The sequence below is a fragment of the Crocuta crocuta genome, unplaced genomic scaffold (assembly GCF_008692635.1).
Source record: "Crocuta crocuta isolate KB4526 unplaced genomic scaffold, BGI_CrCroc_1.0 scaffold332, whole genome shotgun sequence".
Lineage (NCBI taxonomy): Eukaryota > Metazoa > Chordata > Mammalia > Carnivora > Hyaenidae > Crocuta > Crocuta crocuta.
The window spans coordinates 1,044,749-1,066,443 of record NW_027532025.1 but is presented as its reverse complement, the minus strand read 5'-3'; the positions used below and the strand labels follow the sequence as shown (position 1 = coordinate 1,066,443).

Here is a 21,695-nt window from a genome sequence, read left to right as displayed (position 1 = left end):
GGATTTTTAAAATTGTATATTCCTTGGACAAAGGGAAAAACCTAGCACTGCAGGAGGGGAAAACCAGGTGAGCAATGGCATGGTGGGTGTAAGGTTCCCTGTTTGAAGAAAGTGCTAAGAGTTTGTTTAGGGGAACTGTGCAAGGTAAATTGAGATTGGTGCTGTCACAAACGCTGCGTTTTTCATCCTCTCAGAGACCCCATTTGGTGGGCAGTTCCTGTATCCCCATTTCACAGAGGAGGACAGAGGCTCCAAGAAACGAAGTGACTTGTTTAAGACCAAACAGCCAGTTAGTTGCAAAACTTTTTGTTGTTAAGTCTCAATCTTCACACAACAAAATAAAGTTATATTTAACAGCCAGTGCTTCCATCTCCTCCCATGATGCCTTGCTGAGGAGAAGTTGGTATCCATATACCCAGAGTCATTTTCAGCCTCAGAACACATACACACACTCACACACGTGCACAAACACATACACATGTGCACACACATGTACACAGAGAGTTAGTCTAAAGTCAGCATGAATTCCTTGGGCAGCTTGGACTTTCATCTGTGCGGTATAGGCAGGGCAGATACTGTTGGTACTGATAGTTGAAGGCAAATTAGATTTTCTCCTCAACATTTCCACAGGATGTCGTTTACCAAGCAAATCCCTTTTCCATATGCCACAGGCTCTGAAAACATGACCACACAAGGTACAATAATGTAATGTTGCTGTTACAAGCTCCATTCAATCTACTTTGAAATGTCATTAAAAATTGCTTCTGTCAGAGTACAGGCCTGACTGTGAGAGAAATGAGAAAGGTCTGTTGGTTGTTGCTGCATCTGATGGGCTATCACTGCTTTAGGCCATGGATGGAAACGGGGCAAGGTGGAGAGCTGGGCACAGGGAGAGTCTTTTGACAGGTGAGGAATATAGGGTGTGGGGAGGCGAACAGGCACAGAAGTGATGGCTAAGGTGCTCAGAAGGGACCAGACTAAGTCAGAACACCCCTCCCAGCCTCCATTCCCTCCTCCCAACTATCTTTATAATGAATAAGACTCTCAAAGCCCTACTCCCTCTCCACTCAACACCCGCACTTGGAAAACTGATAAAGGTCTAGGTATCCTTGAAATGTTCAGCTCTTGGGGTGCTTGGGTGGCTCAGTTAAACGTCCAACTTCGGCTCAGGTCATGATCTCACGGTTTGTAGATTCGAGCCCTGCGTCGGGCTCTGTGCTGACAGCTAGCTCAGAGCCTGGAGCCTGTTTCAGACTGTGTGTCTCCCTCTCTCTCTGACCCTCCCCTACTCATGCTGTCTCTCTCTCTCTCTCTCTCACTCTTTCTCTCTCAGAAATAAAACATTAAAAAAATTTTTAAAAAAAAGAAATGTTCACCTCTAAATTTCCCTTAACCTAATTACAGTTACTTCATACCAATTAGGTTAAGTGTACCTACTTTCTTTCTTTTTTTTTTTTTAAATATTTTTATTTATTTCTAGGAGAGAAAGAGAGACAACGTGAGCAGGGGAGGGTCAGAGAGAGGGAGACACAGACTCTGAAACAGGCTCCAGGCTCTGAGCTGGCAGTCAGCACAGAGCCCGACGTGGGGCTCGAACCCACGAACCGCGAGATCATGGCCTAAGCGAAAGTCAGACGCTTAACCGACTAAGCCACCCAGGTGCCCCAAGTGTACCTACTTTCGATCCTAATCATTTCTAGCATAGAGGTGTGGATGGTTTGATTAACATTTCTGTCCTTTCCTGCTCGTTTCCTCTCTGTTTTAGGCTTTTTCTCTTCAACTTCTCAGAAAAAGCGGGGCAGAATTCTCAGCCGACCCTGTATCCTAATGGACTCCTGTTTCTTTTGCTTCTTTCCTGTTTTTCAGCCTATTTACTTACATTATGTAATCATACCTATAAGCACAAGCCCTTTGTCCTCTAAATCCTCCACCAATGGATTTGAGATAAGGAGCAAAAGATATTAAATGTCAGTACTTTTTAGCAAATATTCACCATGAGAGTTGGCCCAGAGGTGCCACACACACAGACCATCCTAGTCAGAGGTGCTTAGGCGAGGCCACTGCGTGAGCTCGGAGCTCCTCCCAGCTCTCAGATTCTCTAAGGCAGGGCCATTTTCTCTGGGTGTGACATGGGTGCTGTATCAGCATTTGTTTGCCTGGTTTCCTGCATTGGACTCTAGTGCAAAATAGAGTCCAATCTATTGTACTATTTTCCATCTTTGTCTCCAAGGATTGTCTGTCCAGAGGTGTACACAGGCATATTATTGCTTTTTCTTACCTTTTGATTATTTTGTTCAGTTGCTACATTTTTAATTTCTATTTCTCACCACTTCACCCTGCACAGATGGTCCTCGGAACACACATTTCCCATACCTTTGGACAGTTTCACATTGATTTCTCTGCCTAAGATCCTACCCACCTAGAAAACAACTCCTGGAAAGCCTTCCCTAAGTATGCCCACAAGAGAACATGCTTCTTTGTGCACTTGTCATATTTTATACATGAAAGCAACTTTTAGGGCAATCTTCACACTGGAATAGAATTGCTTGTTTGCGTGTCTGTTTCAAGAGACGCTGAGGTGCTAGAGAATAGGGACTATATTCAGGTCTCCAGAGAAATAGAACCAACAGAATGTGTGTGTATATATAGAGAGAAATTAATTTATTTGAAGACATTGGTTCATGTTATTGTGCAAGCTTGGCAAGTTCAAAATCTGATGGGGGAGGAGGGTAGTGACAGGCTGGAGACTCAGGAAAGAGTTGCAGTTCAAGTCCAAAGGCAGTCTGCCATAGAACCAGAATGAGGTTATGTTGCAGATGAAGTCTGTTAACAGTCTGCTAGAGAATTCCCCTTGCTCAGTGGAGGTCAGCCTATCATTCTATTAAGGCCTTCAACTGATTGGATGAGGGCCACCCAAACTAGGGATGGCAATCTGCTTTACTCAGAGCACATTGATTTAAATGTAAATCTCATCCAAAAACACTCTCACAGAATAATGTTTAACCAAATATCTGGGCCCCATGGCCCAAACAAGTTGACACATAAAATTAACTATCATGGGGACTTTGTCTCATTGGTCTTTGACGTCCTCAGCACCCAGCAAAGTCTTAATAGATAGGATTTTCATTGAATGAATGATGTCCAATAATTAGAAAAACAACTCTCAGAGACCTGGAACATCCAGTTTAGTGTGGCCCACACATTTATTTTTGACTTACCAGTAGAATTTTAAAAAATATTCTTTATAAAGTAGCAGTATTCTATTTAGAAATTGATGGGAAATCTGGACCTGTAGGCAAAAATGTTAGCAACAAATCCTGTTAAGAGGAAAAGCCTCTGTCCGGGGATAAGAAAGGGTGTGTCATAGTTATCCTTAAGACTGAGACCATGTCCTCTTATGGCCCTTCTCCTTCAAGGGCCCTGAGTGGAAAGGAAATACATACAGCAAGGATTTTCAAACTAATCCCTAGGCACAGCCTACACCTTCTCTGCCATTGCTGTTACTCTTAAGCCACATGAACCACCAGTAGAGATACTAATTGATGGAGTGCAGGTTTTGTCCAATAAATTCAGAGAGGTCACTTTCCCACTTCCTCATTCTTTGGTCTGTGTTTGACTCTTTAAACCTTATATATGTCCCTTGGACTCAGAGGGAGAAGAGAGGTGGATTGGAGGTACCACTGTGAATTATACTATGACTATATTTAATAGAATGTCTTTGAAAGACCCATTATGATATCATAATAAAGAGACCACATGTGGGCATTCTCCTTAACCATCAAAAGAAGAAATACTCCTAAAGTTGCTTAAGGGTTTTATTTATTTATTCCAGCATCTTGTTTAATGTCATTAACAAATTGAGCTTCTACTTTGGGGCTCATTTTTGTGGTTATGATGTAGTTGCATCGTTTTCAAGAGGAGCAAAGTGAGCACTTATTCATTCATTCAAATCCCATTTATTGATGCCCTGTGTTAAGCCATGAAGATGAGTATGAACTAGCTCCTGGCTTCAAATAGCCCAGTGGGTGGAGATGGCCATATACAGATGGTTTGGTAGCATTATTTGTGTTAACAAAATACTGGAAACCAATCAAATGTCTCCATTAAAGAAAAAATAGCAATTATGGAATAGGCCCATAATCCCTAAAATTTGGAAACTAGAAGTGACATCATAACTTATTCGGCAGCAGAGCCTAATATGAACTAACACAAATCTGGTATCTGTGCTATTCCACTTAAAGTGAATATTTTCTACACTTTAACCAGAAATATTCATGTGGTTGATTACCAAATGCTTCTCAAAACCCTACTGGGGAAGTCATGTAATTGATGGAATATATATCCTATTACCTTTATAAAAAGAAGTAAAAAAAAAGTTTTATTTGGGGGGCACCTGGATAACTTAGTTGGTAGAACATGTGACTCTTGATCTTGGGGTCATGAGTTCAAGCCCCACATTGGGTGTATAGCTTACATAAATGAATGGATGAATGAATGGGTATATGTAGAAACATATCTGGCCCCAGGGATTTTTACTAAAGCCCGAAGACCTGTGTACTCATAAAGTAGGATTCTACCAGCAATGAAAATGAAAGAGTCACATATAACATCGTTGAATCCCAAAAGCATGTTGAAGGAAAGAAAGCAAGTTACAGATCAAAACATTTAGTATGATACATGTTTCCTAAAGTTCAAATCCTAACAAACGTAACACTATATTGCTTAGGAATATGCATATTTTGCCAGTAACTAAAATTGTAACTAAAAGCAAAGAAATCATAAGCACAGTCATAAACTGCGATGGGCCCTCAGTTTAAAAGTGATAGAGCAGTTGGTGCACTGGCAGCATTCTGGCACAAATACTTGATGAAGGCACTCAGGCAGAGTCCCCACTTGGGGCCAGTCAGAGAGCATAGGAAGAGAGCCAGTGGGGTGTGAGATGGAGTTATGAGCTCTGCCAATTGGGAGGCTGTTACAGTCCTCCTACAATGACTTCTTTGCAAGTTAATGTTGAACCAATGTCTAACCAGACTGGTGACTCAATTTTCTAGGTTCTTCTTTCTATTTTCCCTAGTCTTAACTTCACATGCCCTGATTAGACTAAAGTAGAGTTGGTTCAGATAGGAGCTGGCAATAGGGAATAGGCTAAAAATAAAGGCTGCAGTTGTGTGCGGAGCTCTGATGAGAAAGGATGCAATTAATAATCTCCACTCAACAGGAAGCCAAGGTATAATTGATTCATCTCTAAGTTTGCATTCCTGATGTTATGAGCATTTCAAACAATTTATGAGAATCCTAACGAGAATGCAAACCAACTTGATATTCAGAACAGTTAGCCTCATCAAAAACTAATCACAGTCTCTACTCACAGTACCCCTACCTCAGTCACTTTTGCACATAGAAGCTGCCTCATTGGCTCTGACTGTGATGAGTGGAGATTGAGGATGAAATTGTAGAATTCTTAAATGTCATAAACTTTAGAGTCAGATGACAGTGCACTTAATAGTTCTTGGGGAAGATGTAGACCTGATTGGGAACAGTGGATGTTGGAGAATAATATTTATCACATATCCTTCATTGTAACTCACTGCAGATTTTCATTCATCCTTTTATACATGCATTCTTTCCTTAGACAATGTCCCAGGCACCATGCCAGACACTACAGGTTGGATGCATGCCCTTAAAATCATGATCTCACAGTTCATGACCCTGAGCCTGCATCGGGCTTGCAGCATGGAGCCTGCTCGGGATTCTTTCTCTCCCTCTCTCTCGGACCGTCCCCCACTTCCTCTTTCTCTCTCTCTATCTCTATCTCTCTCTCTCTCAAAATAAATAACTAACCATTAAAAAATGAATACAAACAAGAGAATAGATTATTACAAGCAATGTAATAAGTTCTGTTACAGAATAAACACAAGAGCTACCCACTGGACAATTCTGTAGAATAAATAGACTGCTATTTATTTAAGGAATAAAATTGACTGTATTCCCTGGAGACGTGTAATTAGAGGACCAAGGACCTGCTGAAATTCAAGGAAGTGCTAAGCAAGGACAGAAAGGCTCCATTAGAAAGTGGTATTGAGTTTTGAAGAATGAATAGCAATCACCCATGTGAAAGAAGGAAAAGGGGAGAGAAGCATGAAGGAACAGTTTTGTTCCTCATGAAATAAAGTTTGTTCTTTAGCTTGAGTTATTTGACCACGAAGATATCATGTCTACTTCATGTAAATTACCTTCATTCTTGAGAAATTTTTAGGTTACAGATTTTTAGGTTAAAAATCTGCAAATTCCATTTGGACAAGGGAAAATTCCTGAAGGTCCAACGGACCAAGTCTATCCTGAGGAGTCTGGAATTTGAAAGCCTATGTGGGAACAAATAAATGTAAAGAATAATAAAAATAGTTTCTATTACTTTAGTTCCCACTCTTCCCCAGGCCCTAGGTGGGACACTTTATAAATAACAACTCAGTGAGTCCTTGCAAAAACTGTAAGTGGTGTGCTTTATGGATGTTGTAATTGAGGCTCAAAGCAATAAATTTACCTGCCCAAAGTCACAGAGACAGTAATGGAAGGACTAGTTTTGTTTGATCCCAAAGCTTTGCTCATGATGAAATGAAATGAATTAAGAAATAGTAAAAAGCTTTAAGAAGTCACATAAAGTTCTAGTAGGCTTCTGGTGGAGTCTTTCGGGTTTTCTATGTAGAGTATCATGTCATCTATGAAAAGTGAAAGTTTTACTTCCTCTTTGCCAGTTCTGATGCCTTTTATTTCCTTGTGTTGTCTGATTGCTGATGCTAGGACTTCCAGCACTATGTTAAACAACAGTGGTGAGAGCGAACATCCCTGTCATGTTCCTGATTTCAGGGGGAAAGCTCTCAGTTTTTCCCCGTTGAGGATGATGTTACTGGGGGCTTCTCATAGATGGCTTTTATGATGTTTAAGTAAGTTTCTTCTATCCCGACTTTCTCAAGGGTCTTTATTAAAGGGATCCTGTATTTTGTCAAATGCTTTTTCTGCATCTATCGACAGGATCATATGGTTTTTATCTTTTCTTTTGTTAATGTGATGTATCATATTGATTGATTTCTGAATATTGAACCAGGAATTCATTCCTGTAACCCAGGAATGAATCCCACTTGATCCTGGTGGATAATTCTTTTTATGTGCTGTTGGGTTCGATTTGCAAGTATCTTGTTGAGGATTTTTGCNCAATAAATGCATAAACATTCCATGCGCATGTATTATTTTCATTTTCATTGTTAAAATGCCATTACTACCCAAAGCAATCTACACATTCAATGCAATCCCGATCAAAATTGTACCAGCATTCTTCTCAAAACTAGAACCAACTAAAATTTATATGGAACCAGAAAAGACCCTGAATGGCCAAAGTAATACTGAAGAAGAAAACCGAAACAGGACGCATCACCATCCCAGACTTTAGCCTCTACTACAAAGTTGTAATCATTAAGACAGTATGGTATTGGCACAAAACAGACAGAGAACAATGGAATAGAATTGAGAACTCAGAATTGGACCCACAAATGTACAGCCACATAATCCTTAACAAAGCAGGAAAGAGTATCCAGTGGAAAAAAAGACAGTCTCTTTAATAGATGGTGCTGGGAAAACTGGACAGCAACATGCAGAAGAATGAAACTAGACCACTTTCTCACACCATACACAAAAATAAACTCAAGATGGATAAAGGACCTGAATGTGACACAGGAAACCATCAAAACCCTAGAGGAGAAAGCAGGAATCAACCTCCTTGACCTCAACTGCAGCAATTTCCTACTTGACACATCCCCAAAATCAAGAGCAAAAATGTACTATTGGGACCTCATCAAGATTAAAAGCTTCTGCACGGCAAAGGAAACAATGCATAAAACTAATAGGCAGCCGACAGAATGGGAAAAGATAGTTGCAAATGACATATGAGAGAAAGGGCTAGTTTCCAAAATCTATGAGGAACTCACCAAACTCCACACCTGAAAAACAAACAATCCAGTGAAGAAATGGGCAGAAGATATGAACAGACACTTCTCCAAAGAGGACATCCAGATGGCCAACAGACACATGAAACGATGCTCAGTATCCCTTATCATCAGGAAAATGCAGATCAAAACCACACTGAGATATCACCTCATGCTGGTCAGAGCGGCTAAAATGAGCAAATCAGTGGACTCTAGATGCTAGAGAAATGGGCACCCTCCTACACAGTTGGTGGGAATGTAAACTGATGCAGCCCCTCTGGAAAACAGTGTGGAGGTCCCTCAAAAAATTAACAATAGAACTCCCCTATGACCCAGCAATAGCACTGCTAGGAATTTACCCAAGGGATACAGGAGTGCTGATGCATAGGGGCACATGTACCCCAATGTTCATAGCAACACTCTCAACAATAGCCAAATCATGGAAAGAGCCTAAGTGTCCATCAACGGACAAATGGATCAAGAAGATGTGGTTTCTCTATACAATGGAATACTACATGGCAATGAGAAAGAATGAAATCTGGCCATGTGCAGCAACATGGATGGAACTTGAGGGTGTTATGCTGAGAAAATAAGTCAGGCAGAGAAGGACAGATACCATATGTTTGCACATATAGGAGTATTAGGAGGAGCTTAATGGAGGACTATGGGGGAGAAGAAGGGGGAAAAGGTGGGGGAGAGGGAGGGAGAGAAACCATGAGAGACTCTTCAATGTCGAGAACAAACCGAGGGCTGATGGGGTGGTGGGAGGGGAAGGGGGGTGATGGGCATGGAGGAGGGCACTTGTGGGGATGAGCACCGGGTATTATATGGAAACCAACTTGACAATAAACTATTAAAAAAAAGAAGTCATATAAAGTTCTCCCTGCTCTGGACCTCTCTAATGTAATTGTGTAGGAGAATCTAACCCACTCTGTCACCTCCCATGACCTACTGAAGGACCCACTTCTCCTTGCATAAATGTAATCAGAATAAAATAATGGTTTTAAACTTGTATTCTTTTAGACTCTTACCTTAAATGATGCACATTTTTGAGAAGCCTTTCCACCACTTCCTTATAGGTACAAAAACTATCTGTATAAGTTCCAAAGAAACCACCAGACGATAACACTGGCTTCAATAAAATAATCAAGAAGTTATTGTGTGCAGTGGATTTTATTACTGATGAGAGTTACACAAATATATCCCACTTTCTCCAATGTACAACAACAGAAGCCCAGAAAGAACATGACCCAACAGCTCAAGGGAATAAATAAACAACATTGATATCGAACCACAATATCCCCTGGCATAAACAACAAAAATAAGGCTTCACTTTCTCTTTTTAAAATTCTGAAGGTCTGCTTCGGCAAAACATTTCTAAATCACAAGCTTGGATAAAAAGAGACCCTCCTGTAACAGTCAAGGTTGTCCAGAGAAAGAGAACCAATAGGCTATATATTGAGAGAAAGAGAAATTTATTTTAAGGAATTGGCTCACACCATTGTGGGGGCTGGCACTCCCAAATCTGCAGGACAGGCTGGCAGGCTGGAGCCTGAGGGAAGAGTTAATGTTGCCGTCTTGAGTCTGAAGGCCATCTGGAGGCAGACTTCCTCCTTCCTCACAGGACCTGTCTTTTCTCTGAAGGCTTTCGGCTGATTGAATGAAGCCCATCCACATTCTGGAGGGTAGTCTTCTGTACTCAAAGGATACTAACTTACATGTTGATCATGACTAAAAAAATACCTTCACAGCAACATGCAGACTAGTGTTTGACTGAATAACTGAGTACCACAGCCTAGCCAAGTCGACACATAAAATTAGCCATCACATCTTCCATATCCCAAATCTCCGTAAATGGCAGCACCATGCACCTGACTGCCCATGTAAGAAACATGAAATCTTCTAGATCCTTTGTCTTCCCTCACCCCACATCCCAAGTTCTAAAAAGACTAAATCCCAAATACTTTTAGACTTAGTTCCTTCCTCCTCATCCCCATGCGTACCACCAAACAAATGTATCTTACCTGAGTTATTAAAACGGCTACCTAACAGGACTTCCTGCCTCAATGTCCTCCTCTTCTCACATTTTGAAGCCATTAGACTCATTTCCCTTCTTAAGATGTTTCAGTGATTCTTCTTTTTTTTTTTTTTTTCTAAATAAAATCTAAGCTCCCTAAATTATGACCAACAGGTCCCTCATGATCTGGCCCCTGTCTACTTCTCCTGCTTCATCTCCTACCTCTTAATCTTACCTAAACCTGGAGAGCTATTCACAGGTGCCAAACACTCCATGAATTTTTCATATTGTTGCAACAGTTCACATGCTGCTCCTTCTGCTAGTAATGTCTTGTTCATCTGGCAAATGCCTATTCCTCCATGATCACATCCCAAATTGTCCTTCTTCCTTGATCATGCCCACCTTTGCCACCCACACCTCATACCATGCATAGTTACATTCTCCTTTCCCTGACTTCCCATAGTACTTGATTCATATTTCTATCAATCACATTTCATACACACATAATATATCTACTTATATGCCTGTTGTCAGAAATCTTGTTAAAAGATTAGATTTTTGTCTTTATTTATCTTTGTACCCACAGTTCAAAAGACAAAGCCCAGTATAATGTCCAACACTTAGCAAACACCTAACAAATGTTTGCAATGGTCTTTTTACTTGTTTGTAAACATCTTCTAGACTTGAGCTCCTTAAAAATGAGAAAAATAATAGTGTCTGTTTGGTTTACCTGATGTTTGGCATAGTGCTTGGTGTATACGAGACAGCTAATAAAGATTTGACCTATGAATGAGCACCTTTGCCATCAAATTTAATCATCTCAATCTCAGATATTCTCTCAGTTTGTCTTGTGCTGAAGTCTTCAGCTAGGTAGAAAGGCTCTTGTTGGTATGAACTAGTCTTCTACTTTTTTATTGTTCTTTCTCCTCTTTACCCCTATCCATCCTAGGTCTAGAAGAATATTAGAAACATGCTAGGGATTCACTGATACTTGCTGATTAAATGATGAATAGGTTTTACACCTATTCTTGTGTATTCTTTTCTCTGAATCAGAGCTTCCTTATATCAAAACCTATCCCTGAACCTATTAGTCAACTGTTGGAAATCGGGCTGAGTGACTTTACCCAACAAAGTCCACTCTATCCAAGAAAGACAGAGTGCATATCTCTTGTGATTAACCTGTACATGTCTCAGAAAGACACACACCTGTACTCTCCAAGAGGATTATATTTGGTCCTGATGCTCAGATAGAGAATGAGGGCAGGGAGAGTCAGAGGGAGGAAATCCTCTGCAAAAGGAGAAAGTTTCAGAGGTACCTTGGGACTAAACTGAAGCCAGAGCTTTATGAAGTTGTGGCTTCATCTAGAACCAAAAAGTAACAGCTCACCCTGAGCCAAGCAACTCACTGGTACCTTTTGGGCAAGCATCACTTGGGAGGTAATAAGCCCTTTACATCAAGAGTCTTTGGAGCCTTTGATCAGAGTTCTGGGCCTCCCTGCCACATGCACAGCTAAAACTCTGGACTCCCACATCTCATTCCCACTTTGAGTCCTCACTTCTGCTCTATTCCTTTTGACTGTGTCTTCTATCTTAGGCCCAAGGTCAAACCTGCAAGACCTAAAAACAAATATGACTTCTCCAATATCACCCTCTTGAACATGATTTTATAGGATAAATAGTATATCACAACGGGGCTATGGGTTAAAGCAGATTTAATAATATTTATTCCATAGATAGTCCATTCAGGCACCTATAACAAAATGCCTTAAACTGAGTACCTTATAAACAACAAACATTTTTTTCTTATAGTTCTGAAGCCTGGGAATTCTAAGATCAAGGTACTGGCAGGTTCAGTGTCTGGTGAAAACCTACTTCATGGTTCATAGATGGAGACTTCTTGCTGTGTCCTCGCATAGTGGAAGGGCTAGGGAGCTTTTATAAGGACGTTAATACCATTCATGAGGGCTCCACCCTTAAGGTCATACCTCCAAATATCACATTGGCAATTAGGTTTCAACATATGAATTTTGGAGGAACACATTCAGACAATAACAGGGTAATTTTGTTTATTAAATGAGATAAACAAGAGTAGCTATTATCAGCATCATTAACCTCTCTTGATCCTCCAACCTAGGGGTAGATGGGGATATAACCAGACCCAGTCAATTGTCCCATCCTTTCCTTCTGGCCACAGTAATTGATAAATAAGCATGTGGCCTAAGTGTAACAAATGAGTTCAATGTTTGTGATGTTTGGAAATGGAAGATGGAAGATTAAGTCTCACTTTTCTTTGGAGTCATAAGCTCTAAGAATGATGTAAGATTCTAAGAATTAAGCCAATGGATGAAATCTAACCAATACTTACAGGAACTGTATCATAATGTCTCAACTTCAGCACCCAACAGTACCTAAAGCTAACTCTGATCTTAGATGTTCCAGTACATGGACAATATATTGTCTCTCTTTTGCTTACTCTAATTTGAATTGAGTTTTCATTACATGCAGTAGAGTATAGAGCTATATAGAAGTTCATTTCCTCAGTTTCTAGCGACCAGATTCCAAAGATGAGCAGTAAGGGGAAGAAGTCAAAGTCCCTACTTACTACCATTTGTTCTCAGATCAGGTACAATCTGACCTTTCTGAAAAACTATGCATTCTAAAATTTACTGAATCATGGGTTATATATCAGGAGGATATGAAACAAGGAGGATGGTAAGAAGTTTTATATAGGGGCACCCGGGTGGCTCAGTTAGTTAAGTGTCCAACGTCAGCTCAGGTCATGATCTCACAGTTCGTGGGCTTGAGCCCCACGTCGGGTTCTGTGCTGATAGCTCAGAGCCTGGACCCTGTTTCAGATTCTGTGTCTCCCTCTCTTTCTGCCCCTACCCCACTCGTGCTCTCTGTCTCAAAAATTAATAAACTATTAAAAACTTTTTTAAAAGTTTTCTTATGATCTCAAGATCAAGAGTCACATGCTCTCCCAACTAGAACAGCCAGGTACATCTGAAGCTAATATTACACTAACTGTTATCTAACTAAAATTTAAATAAAAGCTTAAACAAAAGTTTACTTAAAAAATTTTTTTTAAGTTTTATATAAAAGGGTCTACAACACTTCTCAACTAACCAATAAGAAAACCAGGTAATGTCTACAGATCCATTTTTACATCAGTCTGTGTCTGTGTCTGTGTCTGGCCAGGCAAAGAGAAACAACTCTAAGCATTCCAACAGAGGGACCTTAATATAGGGACCACTTCATGATTTATCCTGATATTTAGAGATCTTGGAAGCCATGTAATTCATCTCCAACTTTGTATAGAGAGAAAATGAGGCTCAGAGAGATAGTGGGGCATAACCAGACGTAGAGCTGTTAGAGCTAGAGTCCAAGTCTAGATTCCTATCTAATTACCTGTCCCACCAGAAAAAGGCCAACCACGTATCTTCAATGCCACCAATACCACCCTTTAGAAGCACAGATAATGTTAAGACACTAATCTTTAAGGATCTCCTTTCATGCTATGAGATCCTGAGCAGTTTATTAACCTTGCTCCTCAGAGTGTGACTCCCCAGACCAGCAGCCTCAGCAATATCTGGGTGGTTTTTGGAAATGCAGAATCTCAAGCCCCACACTAGACCTACTGAACCAGAATCTGATTTTATCAAAGTCTCCAGGCAATGTACATACACATTAAAGTTCGAAGAAGATGGACTTAAATTGTCTGAGCCTCAATTTATTTCTTCATCTGTTAAATGGGATAATAGTACCTACCTTGTAAGATTGTTCCAAAAATTATCAGTAAGGTATCTTTAAAACAATCAGATGCCTTGATTGAAAAGTTTAGAGATTCTTTTTAAGGCGGTTTAAAGCTCAGCCATCTGGCAGCATTACAATAAAGGAAATCTCGATACATTGCTTCAATTTAATTCAACTACCTTATAACTTGCAGTAATGATTACAGCAGGAGCTAGGAAATAATTCAAATTAAGAAACAATATATTTAGTTGTTGGCTTTGGGGGGAGTCTGCTTGTCTTGGCTCATTCCCTAGAGAGACAACGTGGAGCAAGGGATTTACCTTCACTCACTACAGCGTCTGCATCTGTGATGTGAGAATAAGGATGCCTTATGTAGTGGTGAGGATTCAGTGAGATCATCCACGTGAAGCACTTGACACATGGCCTAGCACATGGCATGTTCCCAGAGAAGAATAGCTGCCATCATCATCATCTTTGTCACCATCATTCACAGTCGTGTCTTCTATTACATCCCCCCAAGGACTGTTATCTTGGGAAGGTCCCAACACAAACAAGCAGACAGGACAAGAGCCTGTCTCTCTTTTATGTGAATAGTCAGTTGAAATCTTCCTTTTCCTTCCATAAAGACACATCTGTCCATGGCAAGTAAAGTCAGGTTTCTCATACTTAAAACTTCTCTAGCTCCTCACTAGTTTTCTTTTTCCTGGCTAATTTTTTTTCCCAAGTGTTTTGTACAGAGAAGCTCAAGATGGTTACAGGCAGCCTACTGGCCATCTTTTTTTTATCTCCTCCAATAGAGCACGGATGATAGCATTTCAGGTGTGGTAGAGCTGCATTCAGTTCAGAATTACTAGATTTTAACCAAGTTTTCATACTGTCTGCAGTGTGATTCTCCACTGGGGCTTTGCAGAATACTAGGATTCTAGTTACTTAATTTATTCTCCTGCCCCACCAATTATATAGAAAGAGCCACCTCCATTTTTCAAATCAGAGCAAGTTCCAGAAAACGAGATTCAATCAGCTCTCATGTTGGCACACTTAATATATTACTTCAGTACAACCCCTAGGAAGTAACTGAGTCCCAGAAACCTTTGATAACTTAGTAAATGGTAACTGGGTGACCTTGGTAACCTGCCAAAAGTTGCATTGTTGGTCAGAAAGGACAACACTCCGGTCTTAAAAAGTTCCAAAGTTGCACAGTCCGGTGTCTCCCAAACCATAAAACCAGGTTATTCTTCACAATGTTTGACCTGATCTCTTCTGCTGGAGTACAAGCCTAATTTATCTTATCCTGCCACCTACATACAAATCTTCAGGAATTCCTCGTTAAATCTCACCTACCTTGCCCTTCTCACAGATATCTTCTTGGGAAAAATTAGTTCAATCCCCTAACCTCAGAGCTAGCACCTTTGAATGGGAGGAGGTGGACCAAAGTGTGGTATGTTCACTCCCTTGAGGGTTGGGGTAAAGAAAGGAGCGCCCTGTAAATTGTGAACACCCTGCAGTCACAATATGGGTATCTTGACTCTGAGCAACTGAAAGCACAGGGAGTAATTCTAGACTCTTGCGTTTGCATGACACCTGACAATTTTCAAAGCACATTCACATCCTTTGAACCTTCCAACCATCCCATGAGGAGGGCAGAACAGAATTATGGTGTCTCACACTTTCAGGTGAGTCAAATGAGGCTCAGAAAGGCCAAACGATTTTCCCAAAATCACAAAGCTAATGAGCAATCAGGCTGGGACCAGCTGGAACTAGGCTCTCTCTCACACATAGTGAAAAAGAAAGCTCAGGATGGATCCTGCCCTAAGCTACTGTTAGAAATAGTCTGATCATCACTTGCTGCTTTAATGGAGATGAGCTGGCAGTTAGCTGAAAACAAGAATAGTACACAAACCTACCATCACAAGGAAGCCTAGGGTGGGGTTGGATGTAGAAAGAGGGTATAGACAGGACTTACTAGAACCAATATCTCAAACTTCATCATTTTATTGAAGACAAGATCTGACCATGCCAAACCAAACCACTTGCAAGCATTTTGGAATCTGGTCCTGGACCAGGTTCCTGGGGAACAGAGACTTTATGTCTTCACTGGCCAGCACTCTGCTAAGCACAGAGTACATTCTTAAACAGGTTTGATTAATTGATTGATTGATTAATATGTGTCCATGCTAACTCTTGGATTTTCTTTTATAAGGTCATTACCTTCACCTTTGGTTTTCTCCCCTCTTTCTCCCCAGTCTCTCTACCCCAGGGCAGTGTCAGGCTCTTTTAGCCTATTAAACTGTGCAAGCAGCCCTGGTCCTGAGACCGCAGCTTTCAGCCGAACCAGCCAGCAGTTCTATTGTTCATTCCTCTCAGACACATCAGATTTGACATTTCTCCCGGCAGAGGGATTTCTTGCTGCAAAACAAAATGAAATCAATACAGTTTTATTAGCCATCTAGTGTAATAAATTTGACCCAGATGACAGCCTCTAGGCTCAATCCAGGCTGCATCTGAGAGCCCAAAGGAACATGTCTAAATACTGACCACACCTCCAGCCCTCTCCTCTCTGTTCCAAGCACAGTCATCCTGATTCCATTCTTTATCACTCAGCCTGAACTTATGCATAGTCTCTTAATCACTCTCTAGGGCTCCGAGCACTCTGCCTTCTGCCCTTTCTGCACCTGACTCAACATTTCCCCCTCATGTAGCATTCAAAGGTCCTTCACAATGGGGTCCACCTCTCCTGCTTGATTTTCTCACTGCTCCTTCCTTGCTTGATCATCCTGCAGGTCAATGGAACACTGCCTCTGATACAGCACATGATATATACTCATGACCTCTGGGCTTTTGCTCATGCTAGTCCCTCTGCCTACAATGACCTTCTCTATTTCTTTACTAGAATTTCTACTCATCTTTCAAGACCCAGGTCTTTTGGGAAGCCTTCCCCAAGGGCCCCAGAAAGAGGCACTTATTCCCTTCTCCATGTTCGCTCAGTATTTTATTTATATCCTGATGCCTAGCACATTATCTTTTCCTTTTCATTTACTTGTCTCTTTCCCTGCTTGTAAACTTCTGTAAGATGGAGTGTTATCCAACCTCTAGACATCCTTGAATTCCCCATGCCTACCTTAGTGCCCATAACAGGCACACAAAAGTGTGTTGACCTGCACTGAAAGAGTTTTGAGGATTGCCCACATCTCTGGAGAACTTGGGAACTATTGATTCAGGCGATTCACATGCTGCATGCTGGTAAGCTTTTGAAAGTTAAGGAATGCCTTCATACGAGTATGAAAATCAGTGAGGATTTTTAGAGTACAATATAACAATATGTTTCAACACATTCAATGTGCAAACCCTGATTTGGCCATTCTACTTCTAGAAATTCTTCCTATAGACATTCTCACATACATGCACTAAAAATTACCTACAAGAATATTCAGCGGAGTTTCGTTTATAATAAAAAAAAAAGGATACAACTTAAGTTCTGTTAATAGGAACAGCAGCTTAAAGGATAATGTTTAACCTATACCATGTAATACTATGCAATTACTAAGAAAATGAAATAGACCTGTATGTACTGATTCAGAAAGACGTCTGAAATATGACCGTGAGGAAATCAAGTTGCAGCACAATGGAAAAGAAATACCCCAAATTGTTAACAGTGATTATCTTTAGGCCATGATATTAGAGAACAATTTCATTCTGAACTCTATAGATTTCGATACTTATTTTTTTCTTTAGCAGAACCCTCCCCACTTCCTCTCTAGCTTTCAGACTGGATGGAATGGACTGGAAGATAAGCCTGGGGCTATTCACAAATTAGAAAAGCTAGAACCTGCTTTTCTGCAGGTGCTCCATGCTCCCTCCCAGCTGCCAATCAAGTCCCCTCTTTCTCTGCTTAAACCTGGAGGGATGGGCAAAGGGGAGGGGAGTGATTGGAACTGAACAGGAGGCAGGTTGGTGGAGAACTGTGACCTCAAAAGCCAGCTCTGCCTCCCTATCCCTTCAAGGCTGCTTGGTCCAGACCAGAATGAGAAAGGAAATGAACTGAGGGTACATCAGTTAACTGCAGAAATAATCCTCTGCCTTCACTTTCAGAGGCATTTCATCCTCCCACCCCCCTCACCCCGCCTATTCTGGGCAGGGTCAGGCATGGCAGGGAATTCTGTAGATACAGGGGCTGGGGCACCCAGCCACTGCCTGCAGTAGACAGGGACACAGCTCCTTGGAAAGGAAAAGGATAAAACCACTGAGTGAATTCCATGAATTGGTAAATTGCCTAATCTAATCTTTCTTTGGATGTGTCCTTTGTCTCTATTTTAAATGGTGGAGCGTGGTGCATCTCTATATAACGAGTTTAGTTGAAGAAAAAAAGGCCCCGAAAATCAGTATTAAGCTAAATGTATGATGATGTTATCGATGCAAAGAAGATTATTAAAATCATGAGAATAACTCCTTTTCTGATAAACTTGAAAATCTAGATGAAAAATACTACTCTGTTAGAAAGCATAAATTGCCAAAAATGATTCAAGTAAAAAAGATGAATTTCTAAACAAGCTACCTATAACCAGGGAAGACACTGAGAAAGGTCTCAAAATATCCTCTTTCAAAAGATAGTTAGTTCAGGGGCGCCTGGGTGGCTTAGTCGGTTAAGCGTCCGACTTTCGCTTAGGTCATGATCTCGCGGTTCGTGGGTTCGAGCCCCGCGTCGGGCTCTGTGCTGACTGCCAGCTCAGAGCCTGGAGCCTGTTTCAGTCTGTGACTCCCTCTCTCTCTGACCATCCCCTGCTCACGCTGTCTCTCTCTCTTAGAAATAAAACATTAAAAAAAAAAAAGATAGTTAGTTCAGACAGTTTTGCTAGAGAGTTCTACCAAACCTTTAGGGATAAATCAAAGGCAAGAGCAACAAAGAGCTATAACATATCTAGAAATAAGCTTAATAATATGAAAAAAAAACAGTAAAACTTACTGAATATGGTCTTGACATACCATATTCGGAATTGGAAGGCTTGATATTATGAAATATTGATCCTCCATAAATTGATGTATAAATATAATTCATTTTCCAAGGATAATTTCAGTTGAATATTTTAGTAGAATTTGGAAAAAATTGGGAATACATCAAAAAAATCTTTTTAAGCTTTAAATCGTTTCAATCCAAATATCACCTTTACTTATGCTTTTATTTATAAAACTCATGTTTTCTAGCTAAAAATCACCATTTCATTATTTTCTCTTTATTTCCATAAGCAATTAAGTTTCTTTGTTGAACTATTATTTTGCAAAAGAAGAAACAAAATTCCCTATATTTACAAAATAAACATAGTCTACTTAATACTTATTATATACCTCACCCTCTGTGTGAATGCATAAGGTATATATTATCTCATGTAATTCATGCATCCCTGTATAAGACCCCTTCATTTATAAACAGTACCATTTCCTCATGTATTACTAAGAAAGAAAAATCCCCACCATTTCATCTCTACATCCCAATGTCAGAGCTGATAAAATCAAAAAAGAAATGTTTTTTCAAATCAGTGAAGGATGCTACTATCCATCCCCATGGTATAGATAAGAAAACTGAAGCTTATTTAGATTTAAGTGTCTTCCCCTCTAATAGTTTTTTCTGTGCTCCTTCTTGGAACATCCTGTGTGGATTTTGTTTCCCCTTCCATCTCCATCCCACACTTACAGCTGGTTTTTGGCTTGTTCATTCATTTTTAATTAAGTATGGGCATAAAAACTACACCACACTTCTCCTAGTAGAAACATTCAATATACTTAACTCCAGAAAGGTGAGTACCATTTCAGGGACTGGGTTCTCTGTGCTGAAAGGGAATTCTAATGTTTCCTATGACCTAAAGGCAGCACCCCTCCCTCAGGTACTAAATAGGGCTTTCCCTTTTAGGGCAAACATCTCAGGTTGGGGGTAAGGCTGAATGGGAACACTTGAAAAGAGAAGCAGCATTACTTAGTTTAAAAAAAAAAAAAGCATTTAGGGGCATCTGAGTGGCTCAGTAGGTTAAGAGACCAACTCTTGATTTTGGCTCAGGTCATGATCACACTATTCTTGTAATCGAACACCGAGTCAGGCTCCATGATGAGCATGGAGTCTGCTTGGGATTCTCTCTCTCTCTCTCTCTCTCTCTCTCTCTCTCTGTGTCTCTCTCTCCCCTCTCAAATAAATAATAAAAATAACATAATCAGGAAATATCATTTACTATTTACACTCTGCAACTTCCCATCTTCTCCACTTCCTTGGTTATGACTTCTTGAACTGCACAGACTACGTTTGATTTCTCTATAATGCACCATCCTTGCACATAAGTGAAGAATGCACTTGCCTAAGTCTGATCCAGATTAAATTGCACAGTCCCTTTGATCCCACTTTTCGTGACATGATTTTTTGGAACCTTATGGACCCAGCTATCCTGTTGAAAATGCCATTTGTAATTTCTCATTTTTTTAGTTTTTTTTAGTTTTTATTTTAATTCCAGTTAGTTAAAATACAGTGTAATATTAGCTTCAGGTGTACAGTATTGTGACGCAACACTTCCATACATCACCTGGTACTCATCACAGCAAGTGTACTCCTTAATCCCTTAGCCTGTTTAATCTATCACCCACTCTCTCCCCTCTGCTAACCATCAGTTCTCTATAGTTAAGAATCTGTTTCTTGCTTTATTTCTTTTAAAATATACATATTACTAAAGAGTCAACATAGAAGCAAATGACAGATTATGAAAAAATATTCATAGCATATTTTAGAGGAAGGATTACTATTTCTCTAGCATATAAATGCCAAAAAATATCTATACCATACACTGCAATATATAATTTCTATAAATTTATAGATTTAAGAGCCCAATTGATAACTAGACCAAAGATATGAGGTCAAAATTCATATAAGGGGATTTACAACTAGTAAACAAGCATCTAGAGAAATGATCTCATTAATAATCAAAAAAATAAAGACTAAAAATGATTCTAAGGTACCATCCTATATGTGAAATTAGTAAAGAAAAAGAATTTTTTGTCGCAATAACATTCAGTGCTACTAAGGGTATAGGGAAACTGATGCATTGAAAAGTATAAATACCAGGATAAATTTATAAAATTGTTTATAAAACAATTTGACAATATATAAAATGAGCAATAACATATATGCTCTTATCCAGTAAAGTCAATTCTGGAAGTCAGTCTTAAAAATTGAAAATATTTTATATTGTTTATAAAAGACTCAAATGTCCAACAATAAGAGATTGGCTTTAAAACTTCAGTCTACAAGGGCACCTGGATGGCTCAGTCAGTGAAGTGTCCAACTGTCGATTTAGGCTCATGGGATTGAGCCCCCTCTTGGGCTCTGTGCTTACAGAGCATGGAAGCTGTTTGGGATTCTGTCTCTCTCTCTATGCCCTTCCCCCTGTTCAGGCGCACACATATGCATGCTCTCTCTCAAAATAAATAAAATAAACTTTAAAAAAATTCAATCTACATCATCTAATATAATGGTTAAAAGTCTCTGTGCCTACATTAGAAAATGGCAATAATGTACAACTTACATTAAACAGTTAATAAAGTTAATATTAATTTTTTTAAGTAAGCTATAAAGTTATATATACATTGCTATTTATTGCTATTATGTTTTAAAGAAAAGAACTCTTAAGAAAAAAGACTAAATAAATACACCAAAATGTAAATAATTGTTTTATTGAGATAGTGAAATTAATTTTACTTTTTATTTACACTCTAGCTGGGAGATACTCAGAGACTGTACTCTGACGTACTCTGGGAGGCTGCAAAAATATCTAACACCTCTGCAGGAAAATTCAGTTAAGTGAATCTTTGCTTTGACTAAGAAATTTTATCAAAAGCATTTTTTAAATCACAATAATGCATTTATTTCAAAAGCAAGTGTTGCCAAAAACAATTTTCCTAAAACCACTTTACTTCAG

General features: G+C 39.7%; 1 long non-coding RNA gene across 1 annotated transcript in view; it reads right to left on the bottom strand.

Annotated features, from left to right (window-relative positions):
• Positions 1-15,722: 15,722 nt before the first annotated feature.
• Positions 15,723-21,695, bottom strand: part of LOC144241647 (uncharacterized) — an 18,370-nt gene continuing 12,397 nt past the window's right edge. Inside the window, exon 3 of the long non-coding RNA XR_013338144.1 lies at positions 15,723-16,152. This is a non-coding gene — a long non-coding RNA (uncharacterized LOC144241647). The remainder of the gene's footprint in view (positions 16,153-21,695) is intronic.